The sequence below is a fragment of the Eschscholzia californica genome, unplaced genomic scaffold, assembly GCF_041429995.1.
Source record: "Eschscholzia californica isolate CP2 unplaced genomic scaffold, dmEscCali1.0.p SCAF_1, whole genome shotgun sequence".
Taxonomy (NCBI): Eukaryota; Viridiplantae; Streptophyta; class Magnoliopsida; order Ranunculales; family Papaveraceae; genus Eschscholzia; species Eschscholzia californica.
This window is the reverse complement of record NW_028238198.1, coordinates 25,208,195-25,223,497: the sequence shown is the minus strand read 5'-3', so window position 1 is coordinate 25,223,497 and position 15,303 is coordinate 25,208,195.

The following is a 15,303-nucleotide window of genomic DNA, read 5'->3' as shown; positions in this document are numbered from 1 at the left end:
CCAGCCAAGTCAGAGAAGTCAATCCCACTGGTTATCCTCCAATGGCCAGCCACATGGAAAAATTTTGCCCTAGAAGTATCAAATGTGGACTCCACCAACAATTGGGTGACACCCATAATAAGCTATTTGACTACAGACAAACTACCAAAAGACAAGAATGAGGCGCGCAAACTAAGAGCAAAGGCAGCTAGGTTCACCATGTTGGAAGGTCAGCTACTCAAAAGGTCCTACTCTGGACCATATCTCAAATGTGTCACTCCAGAGGAAGCCAAGTATGTGCTAGCCGAGATTCATGAAGGAGAATGTGGCAACCACTCATTGAGTCGTAGTCTAGCCAGTCGAGTCCTAACAGCTGGCTACTACTGGCCTACCATGCGAACAGATTCTATAAATCACGTCAGAAATTGCGATAATTCCAGAGGTTTGACAACTCCTGATGGGCCTAAAAAGTTTCCTAAATAGGTCACCACCCGCAAGTATACGGGCGTCAAGTAATAGTTCCGGTAAGACCGGTTCGTTCCTCAGAGACTAGTTGAATCTATTCTAAAACTAGGAAGTAATAAGATTTTTAAAATGATTTGGTTTTGGTTTTGAAATGAATAAAATATTAAGTAAAATTACGGAAAGAAAATAATTACAATTGATACAAGGAACTCAAATGGGGTAAAGCCTAGGGTTTCCTGAATCCGTCCCCCTAACAATTCTAACGACAATTTATTTGGATTTAATTAGCGAATTCTTTATATAACTCAGATTCTAGTCCATGAACGGTCTAAAAACCCGGAAGATTTTATCATTAAAAACAGTAAAACTTATTAATAAATTGTACCGAAAAAATGATTATGATGAACTTCATCTAAGACCCTAGATAAAAGAGTTATTTACTCATGGAAATTATAATAAAACTCGGAAAATTAAGTAAGAAGTGAAAGGAGAAAACATAACTTTTTCTAGTTGGAAATAATTTCCTTCTGATTTTCCCCTGGCAGCCAAACGCACCCCTAAGGGAAAACGATTTTCTCGTCTTCTCGGAAATAATTTCTCTGTGGGAAAATTATTTTCCCACAGATTTTCTCGTCTTCTCCAACTTTTTTTTCTCTCTCTACTTTCTGAAAGCTCTCTTTTATCTCCTTCTAAACTGTTCTTGTCTCTCTCTATAACTCTCTGTTTCTTGATTTCTCTCACAAAAATTAGAAACACAATAGAAAAGAAGAAGACAATGATAATACTTCTGATTTTATTGAATTTCTCTTTCTCTCTTCAACAACTCTTTATGTTTCTCTCTATATCACTCTACAATCACTCTATTTCTCTCTCACAAAGAAATTAGAACGATTGAATATTAGTTAAAGAATGAGATGATGAAGAAAATTAGATGATAATCTCTGTTAATCTCTTCTTCTCTGATTTAATCTCTTTCTCTCACTAAAAGAGATATTGAAGAAGATGATAATAGATGATGATGATGATGATGATGATGATGGTATGAGTTCTCTGTTTTTCCTTCTCTCTTTTTCTCTGATTTCTCTAGTTTGGTTGAGCTTAATAGAAGTTGATCCCCCCAACCGAGATCCTCCTCTTCCTCTGTTTCTGTTTCTTATATAAGAAAACAATCAAAGCTCTCAAGTCTTCCCTTCTCTCTAAAAACAGCAACTCAATCCCTAGCTATCTCTTTTGTCAATCAGAGAGAAAGAAAATCAAAACCAGACAGTTTCTCTCTCTCTAAATATTCAGCCGAATTTGTTCCTCTCTCTATAATCCGATTTCTTTCTCTTAAACAGTACAGAGAGATAGAGAACCGAGATGGGAAGGGATTTAAATTCCTATAAGTTTGGGAATTAAACCTTCTCAATCTCTAAGTATCTCTCCCTCTAGCTCAATCACTGATCCGGTCTCTGTTTTTAAGAGAAATAAATTTCTCTCTTTCTATCACGAATCAATCTTTAAAAATCTGCTCTTGGTATATTTCCATCACTACCTCTGTTTCCAACCGAGATGATGATATTTCCAACTTCTGAAAATCTCCCTTTCTCAATCTTCACTTCCATCTCTAACTATCTAAGAAATATATTCAGCTCTAAAATCTTCTCATTGATCTTGCTAAAATATTTCTTTCCCTGTTAATCCCCCAATAGAATCTCTCTCTATAAATCTGGTTTGATCTCTTTCCCTTCCTTTAGAAATCTCGGCCATCTTTCTCGGTTTCCTTTCTCACACTAATGTGGAAGATTTCGGTTTCTACTTTCTATAAAACTTTCAGTCATTGAAAACTCTTTTTGATGATCTAAGAATCTGCAACTTTCCATGTCCTAAATCCATCTCTCTCGGTTCTCTCTCTAAAACTGTTTTGAACAGTTACCATTTAAAAGAGATAAGAGACCAAAGAGAGGAAAGAGAATCGCCCAAACAACAACTTTCCTTAAATTTTGAAACGAATCACGTGTTGGTTGTTAGCTGTCAATAGGGACCAATTCAGTGCTTCGCAGAGTATTGTAATAGAGTGCAACGACTGTCCGATCAGCACAAGCGTGTCCCACTTCCATCAAATTGGCTCGGCCCACCGTAGTAAGTTGCTTTGCGTTACACCAAACAAGTTTCAAACCAAATCCCAATGGTCGTCCCGACAATGCCCACCAGAATACCGAAACTATCATTTGACCGTTAGATTGGCCGCCACATGTCGTCTGGATGCTCTTTAGTCAACCGATTTGGAGCAAAACTTTGACCTCTCTATTTTTCTCATTCGGATTCCGATTTCACTTCCGTTTTTGGCCACGAGCTCGTCTTGGACTCTATTTTTCATTCGAGCATTAAAATTTCCAGAATACCCTAGCCTCCAAATGACCAAAATGCCCTCAAGTGTGTCTTTCTCACGACCTTATCTGCTTTCCACGTTCAATTCTGTAAAAGACACCTGGACAAAACAAACATACAATTCATCAGAGTAACTTGCTCGAATTGGACTAACTAGCCTTAGTTAAGAGATTCAGATGGGGCATTTTCATGTCTCATCAACTCCTCCTATTTACCTCCAGAAAAAATCAACTCCATACTCTCACCATGGTCATTCATGAAGTGGGGTATGGACATCGTGGGAAAACTATCCACTGCTCCAAGGCAGAGAGTTTACATGCTAGCCGTGACAGACTACTTCACCAAGTGGATCGAGGTTGAGGCATTCCACCAGGTCAGAGATCGCGACGTAAAGAATTTTCTTTAGAAAAATGTTATTTGCAGGTTCGGGGTATCCAAGGAGATCGTTACGGACAACGGTTTCTAGTTCACCAGTTTCGATTTCCAGGACTTCTGCAAAGGATAGGGAATCAAGTTTAGCTTCTCTACCCCACGCTACCCTCAATCTAGCGGACAAGCAGAGTCTTCTAATAAGACCATCACGAAAACTATGAAGAAAATCCTAAAAAAAGCTAAAGGGGCTTAGGCAGACGAGTTACCAGGGGTTCTCTGGTCGTATCGAACTACCGCTAGAACCCCAACTGACGAGACTCCTTTCTCCCTAGCCTATAGTTCTGAAGCGGTCATACCAGTAGACGTCAGAGTACCATCAGTGCGTTGTCAATGGACTACAAAAGAGTCAAATTGGGAGCAACTCAACCACAACATCGACACTGTCGACGAGCTTTGAGACATGACAGTAATACGGAATGCAGCATACCAACAAAAGGTAGCCCGTCATTACAACATGAACATTAGGGCTCGAACCTTGAAAGTATGTGACTGGGTCCTCCGCAAGGTTTTCCAGAATACCAGAAAGGCTGGAGCAGGCAAGCTAGCCCCCAACTAGGAAGGCCCTTACCTAATCACCAGGGTACTAGGCCAGGGGGCGTACAAGCTCCAAGCAAAAGATGGGCTCAATATTAACAACAGTTGGAACGCCACTCATCTAAAGTTGTACCATTTCTAGACCCTATCTCTTTACTTTATTTACTCTTTCCAATAACACTTGTATTGACTTAAGCATCAGAAAGTCGGTGGCCATGCCACTAGCTACCCCTCACATTCATTCTCCGATAGGCTTCTTAACAAATAAAGTGAGGTACGACCCATTAGAAAAGTTGGTCTGCCATCATAGGACATATGCATCTGGTGAAGTTGGTTCAACTCCCAGACCAAGGAGCATAAGGGCAGCCATAGCTCCAATATAACTCAATGGCACACGACATGCCCAAATCTAACCCCTCGAAGGGGAACAGGAAGTATCACATACTCTTACTTCCTTTGTCCGTTTTCCATTTTCTCCTCAGATCATTAGTAACTTGGGTGTCGGAGGGTCGATGGCAATGCCAACCATCTCTTCTTTTGGTGTACAGGTTGGCTATCCAACGGTAGACTTGAACAAGTTGGAAACATAACATTCTTATCCCATCTTATGATGTCAACCAGGATAACAGCCTAAGACCAGAACAAGCCTAGTCCGACCCTTAGCCTGAGGGAGAGTAACACATGCCCTTACCTCCTTTGTCTAACTTTTGTTATCATCTCAGAACTTAACTAACTCGAGTTCCAAAAGGTCGATCGTAGTGCCATCGACCACCCCTCATTTCAGTGTACATGACCAACTATTTAATGGCGGACTTGGACAAGCTGGAGAAAGGACACATGTCTCCCATCCAACGACGTCAACCAGGATAGCAGCCTCAGACTAGAACAAGCCTAGTCCAACACTTAACCTGAGGGGGAGTCATACAATCCCTTACCTCCTTTGTCCATTTTTTGTTGGCATCTCAAAAATTCACTAACTCGAGTTTCGAAAGGTCGATGGCATTGCCATCGACTGCCCCACATTTTAGTGTGCATAATCGACTATCTAATGGAGGATTTGAACAAGCTACAAAAAGGACGCCCTTCTCCCATCCTACGACGCCAACGAGAATAACAAACTAAGTCCAGAGTAAACTAACTCTACACTTAGGTTGGGGGGATAAGAGATAAAAGACGGGAAAAGACGATTCACACAGACAATTCGACACCTCTGCCCAGATGACTCCTCCCCCTTGCTAGCATGCACATCCCTACCCAACAAAGTGGAGGACACAACTTACCCTCTACTCAACAAGGCACAAGACAGGCAACATTTATTCAACAAGTCCACCAAAGACTAACAAAGTGTGCGTAGCCGACGATTCAGGCTACCCTGATGTGTGCCTCTTCTTACCCCCTTAAAACAACGGGGAACCAGGAATCACAAACACCAAGTCTTCCTAGGTTGCCCTGGTGCACCACTCTTTGTCCTACTACATTAATACTCGTTACATTTTGTATTGGGTTTTTGTACTCAATGTTCACTAATTTGCAAGACATCAATAAAGCATAGTTAAAGCATGGTTAAAGCAAACGTCAATTTTGTCAACACAATCCCATAAAAGAGTCTAACATGCCCCATGGGCAACCAAACATACTGCAGTCTTGCAAACGTCAAGTAAAGAGCAAACCGACACAATAGAAAGTACGACATAGCCCCATGGGCAAACAAGATAAAGTGAATCTAACTACCGCTCGGTAAGAGGAGCTAGACCAATGACAGCACAACTCAGTGGGAACGGCTACCCGACGCTCTAGCCTCAGCCCTAGCCCTAGCCTTCTTCGCCTTCTCTGCCTCTTCAATCGCCTTATACTCTGCCTGCTATTGGTTGTCAAGCGCAACCGTAACGGTCGGGTTCCACTCGGTAAGATACGTCCCCGACATGTACTCCCGCATAAGTGTGGCCCTAGCATGTATCTGCACCCGCACCCAATGATCTTCAATCGCCTCATCAAACTCGTCTTCTTTTACCTTCAACTTGCCTCTGAACTCTTCGGCAAGACGACCCCGCTCCTCGGCAAGACGACCCCGCTCCTCGGCAAGACGACTCTTCTCCTCAACAAGGCGAGATTTCTCCTCAACAAGGAGATAGTCTGCATAGTACTTCTGCTTCCACTCGAAAATTTGTTGGTCTTGAAGATCTTTAGCATAACCCATGTCAGACAAAGCCTGCAACAGAAGCACATAAAAACACAACGTTATACAACAAATCAATACAAGGAACGCTGAAAGCACCTAAGAAAGACGGAGTACAAACCCGATAAGCCAGGGTCATAGACCAGTCCATGATCCCGCCATACCCCATCTCCGTAAAGCCAGGCATGTCCTCCTCCATGAGCAAGTGAGGGACTACCTGTGGCACGAAAGAAGGATCGCGAAGCACTGACGATGACGAAGGCACCTCGAAATGCACCACATTGCTACTACTACCCGTCGAATGAGCCACGGTCATAGGCAGCGGCTCAGCACTTGCAACACGAGGAGAAGGGGCGACAGAGGGCTTGAGACGGATACGTAGAGGATGAGGAGGCGACGCTGTCGTACCTACGGAAGCTGCTTCTCTAGCAACAACAACCTCGGGCATACGATATCTCTTCTTCGTCATAACGTCCTCTGAAAGAAAGTAAGCCCATACTACTTTAAAAAGCTAGAAAAGACAAGAATATGGAACAATAAAATGCAAGGAATATAGAGCACATACCAAGGGTCACTTGGTCAACTCTCTTATGACCAAGTATGACCTCCCAATGCCTCTCGAGGGGACTAAGAGTCAGGTAGAAGTCGAAACGCCTAACAACCTCCCATTCCGCAAAGTCGATTTTGTTCCCTTGTTCGGTACCTGCATAAACTAACACCGTTAGACCAAGTGAAGCAGGAAACGACAAAGCTCACACAACACTGACAAACAAACAATAGACACCACTCACTAGCAAGTCTCCATCCCGAAGGCATCCACGACATGTCACGCCAATCAAACAAGCTGGGACCCTTTGCAAAGAAGTACCGGTCGTACGGTCGCCTCTCGCTGGAAGACAAGCCTAACACCACCTGCGTCCTACCTTGTCAGATACGAAACTAATACCGACCTTTATCAAGTTTCAGGAGATAAATGCGAATACATCCTCTTCGTCCAATATCCTACCCGGCTTAGCCAACCAGTCGAGACATAGCAGCACCCTCCAAGCATTGGGCATCAGCTGGGATGGGTGAATCTCGAACGGTCTAACGGTGTCATACACCAAGGAAGGGATTGGAAGCCGGAGGCCGCTTTCGAAGCTATGCTCGTATAAAGCAACCCAGCCTGGTATATCACTGTCTACCAATTTTGACGGGTCAGGCACTCTGAGCTTTACGTCTTTGGGTATCTTGTATTTCTTCCTGATTCTCTTCAAACAGGTGTCGGTAATGGTAGATGGAGGGTTTATTAACACATCAGGTGCCCAGCAGGAGCACGTGAGCTAACTCTGCCTTGTGTTGAAGCCCTAGTGTACCCACTAGAAGAATCGTCTACCCGTTCGTCCATCCTACGGAGCACACGTCTAAGTAAAAATAGATTACTTCCAGCAAGGATCTGGCCTAACCTTTACGACCACCAAAAGGGAAGAGGCTTAACCGACACAAAATCTTCACTACTTGAGACTAACACATATGGCTACTCTAGCCACGTGAAGTTCTGGACGGGCACAAAAAAAGTGGGGCTTGGTAGGGCTACCCTAGCCTTCGCGGTTGCGGTAACAAGGTCCTACCCTAGCTTACATGGCAACTACTAGCCGAACATGGTTCTACCCTGCCATTACACATTTTCTGCCTAGCATGATTCTGCCCCCTCGTTACGCATTATCTGCCATGCATATGTTAGGTTCACTACACTAACATGGCAAGCAGGAAACATAACTCAGTGGAATCCTACGCCTACCACAAGAGTAAAACAAGACATACATATGGCTACCCTAGCCCACATAGTTATGGAAAGAAAATTCTACTCTAGCTTACATGGCAACTACAAGCCTAGCATGATTCTACCTCGCCGTTACACATTTTCTGCCATGTATATGTCAAGTTCACTATACTAACATGGCAAGCAAGAAATATAGCTTGGTGGAATCCTACACTACCATAAGATCAAAATATGGAAAACATGCTACAAATTGTTGTTGGAAAGATCAAAATATAAGGTTTTACCAACATACGAAAAACACTGAAGAAAATTCGACTATTACCTCAAGATTTTCAAGTTTCTCTCTCCAAGCTTTTTCCAAAAAATCCTCTCCAAAGATGCCTCCAATAAACTCTTGCAACCAACAAGGGTCCAAAACCCCTCATCCCCTTATATATGGGTGACAAAGTAAATTAAGCAGACCACATCGTCTGACACATCTCGTCGCCACACGGCTCATCTACAACCTTCAAAAATGTTATGCACAAGATATCACAGGGAGAAGTGGAACTTGGCAGATTAATCTCGCGAATGATCAACACGGATAAGCTATATCGGTCGTCGCGCTACTAAAGTTACTTTGAGCCGAGAATTCGGGAACGAAACTTCAGGTAATCCCCACGTATATACATACATAATACACGTATACGTATATATATATAAAAAGACATAGAAGAAAATTGCCCGGGGACAGGGCAGGACGCTCTATTGCCCTGTGCGTCCCAGCAAGGCAAAGCGCTCATGCCCTGCCCATCCAGCTGGGTCGTACTCACTAGCCCAGACACCCCACGTCAGGTAGGTCGCTCCTCTTCGCCCGATCAATCGGGTCGTCTCCTTTGCATACCGCGTTCCGAGCATGGTCTATTGATCAAGCATCCATGACTCCCTCTGAAACACGGGTCTCCTTGACTCGAATTTCTGTAAACCACTGCGCCTCTTCTTCAAGTCCATATCAAAACACTCCGGCGTACCACATGGGAGACAAAGCGACAATACAAAGCCTCGGGGCCCGATTCCAATGTTTGAAGCTAAATCTACTCCCTAAGTTAGTCACTCGCTAACTCAGGGAGTGGGGGATAAACTGTATTGGCAAAAAATAGCATTGGGCCTTCCTTATGCACCCACCCTCGCTCTACATGAGAGGAGTGCCTTCAGTAGCCTCGGCGACCTAGTAAGGAAGCCCATCGAAAGCCCAACACGCCTCGTAAGCCCAGAAAGTCTAGCATACTTACTCAAGCCCATGCTTCTGACATACTAGGATATGGTCTGCCATGACAATCTACCCACACTTCAGCTAGTTGTGCGCACGCGTGGCCAAGTCGTTAGAGATTGGGTCAGCCCAATCTTAGCATTTCGCTACACGTTGGAATCATAGTAGGAGACCGAGTCTTGCGCTACTTTAAAGGAGTAATGGATCATTTCTACTAGCAACGAACAGGCTAGGATAACGTGTATCATAGGGCTACCATTCTCTCTCAAGAGGTCAACGGCTACGAAAACAGTCTAATGGGATCCTACTATTGCGGATCTAACAAGCATGCGTTTACTATCCTCTACACTCTATAAATAGAAGAAACCTTGCTCTTGAGAAGATCATCTAACTCTCACTCGTAATCATTTACTCATTCTCTACTTAGCACCCAGAAGCTCTACTCCGATCACTTCACTCATTCTATACCAAGCTCCGGCTAGAAGTCACCTCCTTCGACAAACCTCTGATATAAGCTAGTCTAAGGCAAAGGTTTCGGCTAGAAGTAACGACGAAACCCCATCGGAACTTATAGAGGCTTCTCGTTTCAATCATACCTTGCTAGTCTACCCTTCTGTAAGCAGAAGTCTACCCTTCGCAAGCAGAGATCTACCCTTCCGCAAGCAGAACCCTACTCTTCTATAACCAGAAGTCTACTCTGTTGATCAAGTAGTCCAGAACCTACCCCAACTCATCATTTCGTAGAATCGAGCTCCGGTCACTCTACGAGTCGTGCCACCCCGACACTATAACGACACTAACATCATTAGTAACTCTATCTTCGATCTATTTACTTTATTATATCGTACTAAGTTATTGACTTGGCCGTCAGAGGGTCCTTGGCCGACACCATCCCCGGTGCCCTTGGACTTCACGGTTCTGTTTCCTTTGTGCAGGTCTATAGGTTACCAGTACCCGTTTCCTACCCAGACGTGGTCTACTAGTACCCATTTCCTACCCAGACGTTCGCTACCCAGTTACCCAACTACCAGAACCGACCTTCTGCCCGTTCGCCCGTCTATTTGAAGGCTCAAAGCCTAGTTGTTGGTGCCCTCCTAATGACCTCTCTAACCGTGTGACTTTCTACCCGTCCACAGATAGTATTGGGTTCCCACCATTGTATAGGTTCAAGTTCCTTATCTTTATATTGTAGAACCCAAAAAATAGCTAGGAACCGGAACAGAAACTATTAAAAGTTTTGATTTTGGGTAATGAATTTATGAAATCTGTTCCATATTGAAATCCCTAGTTTAAAACTGTTTACTTCTAATAATGGCCTTACCTAACCCCACTAAACTTCTAGCACCAAAGATAATCAGATGTGAATGGTTAGAAATAGTATTAGTAAGTTTTTTTTTTATTAAGGAATATTATTAAGTTGTTATAAGAAACTATAAATAAATTGTGTTGTTTTTATAGGAAAATTGTATACCAAAATTACAGGTTGTTGGATTAGCACGTTGCTCGGTAAGTCCATCTTTAACTAGTGAATTTTGTCCAAAATATTGATATTTTCAAGCTTGGAACACCCACCCAAGGTCTTCCACCCTTAGCTCAACATCCTACAAACTACCAAGCTTATGGGATTTGGTAGCAACTTTTGGAAATTCTAAAGGCGTCTTCCGTTTTGTTTTTATGAAAAGGGTGCCTTAGTAGCAACAGTAGACTACTTTGTAAGTACTCGATTTGATTCTCTTTCAACATTGTCTTTTGGACAACTTTTAGTTATAATTTTGAAGACAAAAGTTGAGTCATCTAAAATCATACATGAGAACTTTGTCAGAAGCGGAGCTGACTTTGAATCGATCTGACTCATCAAACTCAGAAACAGAACATGCTTTTGTGTGTCTTATCGGGCTCTTTAATTTATAGGTCAGAAACACTCGAATCTAGTTCCGGATGAATGAGAAATTCAAGTTTAAAGTTTGATGAAGATTGATTAAACTAAGGACTAAAGCGGCAAATAGGACAAGTCAGTTTGAGGGTCAATTGGACGAAGTGAGCACGCCTAGATCTGGACGACTCGCTTTCAACCCGCGAAAATTCCCAAGATCTAACGACTTCGCGGTAAGGGCTCCGATATAGCTTCGGGCGCGAAATTAACTTCAAACTTAGAAACTATGATGGTTGAAGTAGAAAAAGTATTAAACTCAATATAGAAACTGATAGAAGATGGGAGATGAAAATAAGGAGCAAGAAAAAGAAAATCAACTTTTAGACCCAAATAGACCAAAAAACTCATCTCGGACTATTTAGATGCATTACAAGTTTGGGTCTTTCTTACACTTTAAGAAATACTTCTCAAAAGAATGTCAAAATTAACATGCAAAAAACTTTCCACAAATAAATTTTTCCTGTTTTTTTTTATTGTTAAAATTCATCAAAATCTTAGTTTTCATCAATCTAAACGATATTAAAGATAAGACATAGTCTTCCAAGAACCAGGCCTCATGGCAACCCCCAATCAGGGGTGGAGCCTGGATTTCCATTCGGACAGGGCTAAACTTTAACTTCACTTAAGTCAAATTTTTTAATCGAAAAGTCAATAAAATTAAGTTTCCACCTATGATGCTTGTAAATACATGTAAAAATGCTATTTAATGGTAAATTCTAGTGATAATTATACATTCTTAACGATGCATTTCACACTTATGTAAACTTTCTCACTAAAAAAAATTTAAACATGAATCAAACATCATCCAGTATCAATCAACAATCAAATAACTAAACATGGATCAATAAACAATGTCGACCTACAATTAGACGTCAACTAGATTTGAAATAATTATCTAAGATTCATAACTCATAAGAAACTAAGAATTATAATTCATAAAACATGACCATGAAACGACAAACAAACATCAATTCATCAATGGACAAACACAAAGAGAAATATATTGTAGGTGAACCCTCTCTTTCCATGTAACACCTTAGGGAAAAAAAGGAAGGAGAGAAAGACGAAAAAGGAGAAAAATATATAGTATAGGTGAGAGAAGGATAAAGTGAAAGACAGAAAAATGTAATAACAACAAAATTAAAGAACACAATATGCACAATATTGGAAAAGAAAAAGATGGGTCAAAAAGGAATCCTGGACACACATGAGTGCCAAGACATTAGTTTGTTCCAAATTAGGAGTAAAATCTGGATTCCGTTATAACTTGAGGGCCAAAAGGCAAATTAACCTTCTCAGACTAAAACTGAGCAGGAAAAATTTGAGGAAAATTAAAAGCTCGAAGCAGATTCGAACTCTTGTCCTCATGGGCGCACAGGTTTGGCATCTACCACCAGGCTAATTCCTCCAATTGATTATCTTTTAGTCCGACACTTTTAAGAACTACGCCAGGTTGTAGCCTTGGTTAGTCTACACACAGATCCACCCCTGCCCCCAATCAACCCACTTGTCAAACTAAATACGAATGTCTCCTTTATCGATATCAAGGACCGGCAGGTACCAGTAACATCTTTCATAATGACGAAGCGGCATTTATGCATGCCCATACTACTATTATTAATACTAAAACAACAGAAGAAGGAGAAACTCTAGGTACTGCAGAAGACATCCAGGGCACGATTCTGCCCCGCAAAAGCAATGATCTAACCGACCCTCTAGCGAAATGGGCAAGGAAGACGATGAGTACTAGTAATTGGGAGGTTGTTCCCTTTATTATTAAACATTATTGTTGTAATAACTCTCACGTTTATCAGTACCGGCTCTAACTTTCGGGGGGTCCTAGGCGAACGTATCGAACGTCCCCTACACTTTAAGTTGGAAAAAAAATGTAAGAGTTGATATTTTTATAGTTGTTAAAATTAGTCGCGAAACAAATACTACTTGAACATCGCTTTTCTTGCATTTTTAATAAGTAGTAATAAGAATTTAAATATAAATAAAAAATAAAAAACGAAGAAAAATTAAAAGAACATTAAGAAACCTTTGTAGAGAATGTAATAGAAATGTGAGATTGAAGTTTGAAGAGAAATTAAAAAAGAGAAAAATAGAAATTATAAGAATGTGTATTTAATTTGATTTTTGTTACAGGAAATTGGGCCGGAGGCCCAATTTCTTGTATTTTTTTGTTAAAAAGACAACACATCTTTTTAACTAGCTAGGCCCCAAATAAGTTATAAAAATAGGCTTGAAGGACATTTTTAAAGGCACCAACTTTTTAAGAGTCAAAAATACCCTTCATTCAATTAGAAATACCTAGTAATAATCTAACTAATAAATCATGAACTTGAGTTTTTCTCATGAACGAACCGTTGGATTGTCGACGCTGATTAAAATTTTCGGGGTTTGAATCGATTTTGGCTATAAGATAGGTTGATGTTTTTAGGTTTTGGTGATTTAATCTATTTGCTTGTTGTTTGAAGAGGCTTTTAAGGGGTTTGATTTAGTTTTTGGTTCTAAATTCTAGAGAGAGAAAGTTTTATATACTTTCAATGGAAGGAGAATTTGATAGTGTTTCAAGGTATAATCCAACTTCTTCATTGCTTTATTTTCATTGAGTTATGAATGATGGATGACAATTTGTTAATTTTGATGTTTATGTTCAAACTTATTTGTTGGATTTATATGGAATTTGTGAAAGTATAGTTGATGCAAGCAATGTGTTTGATAAAATGCTTGAAAGAGATGTTGTTGCTTGGAATGCAACGTTAGTTGGTTATACAAGACGTAGGTTGGTTGAAATAGCTATAAAGTTGTTAGATGAAATGCCTGTGAGAAATATTTTTTTTTCTTGGACAATCGTGATTGGTATTTATGTTCAAATTGAGAATTTCATGAAAGCTTTTGAAGTTTTTCGAAGAAAACTAAAGTGATGGTGCTAGAGCTTACAAAATGGTTATTATGAATTTGTATGGTTTTAGCTAGTTTTTCGATACAACATTCTATTAGACAAAATATAATAATTTGTAACAAATTTCATGTTAAATCAATTCAAAAACTAATTTGCAAACCATTTGCATGGCATTGCAAGGTGTTTGCAAGGCTCTGCAAGGTGTTTGCAAGGCTTTGCAAGGCTCTGCAAGGTGTTTGCAAGGCTTTGCAAGGCTCTGCAAGGTATTTGCAAAGCTTTGCAAGGCTCTGCAAGGTGTTCGCAAGGTTGTGCAAGGTATTTGCAAAAGTCATGCAAGGTGTTCGCAAGGCTCCGCAAAGTTTTTGCAAGGCTCTGCAAGGTGTTCGCAAGGCTCTGCAATTTGTTTGCAAGGCTATCGAAGGTGTTTGCAACAACCATGCAAGGTGTTTGCAACAACCATGCAAGGTGTTTGCAAGGCTCTGCATGGTGTTTGCAAGGCTCTGCAAGGTGTTTGTAAGGCAGTGCAAAGTGTTTGCAAGGCAGTGCAAGGTGTTTGCAAGGTATTTTCTTAGACTAGGGTTAGGTTGGTCTTTTTACTGAAATTGAAAATTACATAATTGCCATCAGGGAGGTGAAGCCTAAAAAACTTTGATGAATCCTTTTTAACCAAAATCATAATTTCTTAGGGAGTTTTGGCCAAATTCATTCTTTTATTTAGGAGTATGGTAAAAGCTTCCATGAGTAGTTAATAAAGTTTAAATATTATGATTTTGTATTTTAAGGTTCCTATTAATTCAGGCGTGTTTAATGTTTTCTAACTTTAATTGGTTTCATTTGATAGACTTTGTTATTTAATGTAACTCATAGAAAAAGAAATATATATATATATATATATATATATATATTTAAAAAATGTTGTAACTCGTAGGAGTCGAACCTCTAACTTTGGGTTATCTAACCAACTACTATGTCAACTCTACTGCCTACACAAACTTAATAAAGGTATGCATAAAAATACATACAAAAGTATTATCTATATATATAAATCTGGGGCCCCCTAAATTTGGAGGCCCTAGGCGGCCCACCCGATTCTGACATTTATTAATTTATTTCTATTTGCAACAAAAAATACATTTATTTAGTGTGTCCTTCGATAACACAAACAGCAAAAAAAAACTTAATTTAAGACGGGATGGGAGGGGATGGGATGCACTCCGGACTTCATTTAAGATTTGACTTCCTTTAGAAGTTTTAATGTTTTTTACGGCTTTAAAGTTAAGTAAGATGATAACGTCGGAAATTGATTTTTCCATTTATCCTTACAAATAGCTTTGTAAAATTTGATTTGACGTCTTCCTGATATTGTAACGGTGATTCGAGATGAAGAAGGAAACTACCTGCAAAGACACTCTAACGCTCATGTTAGTGCAGTGTGTAGGTTTAACAATCAATGAAATTGTTTAAGATTAGAGTTGATCACCTTTTTAGGAAAATT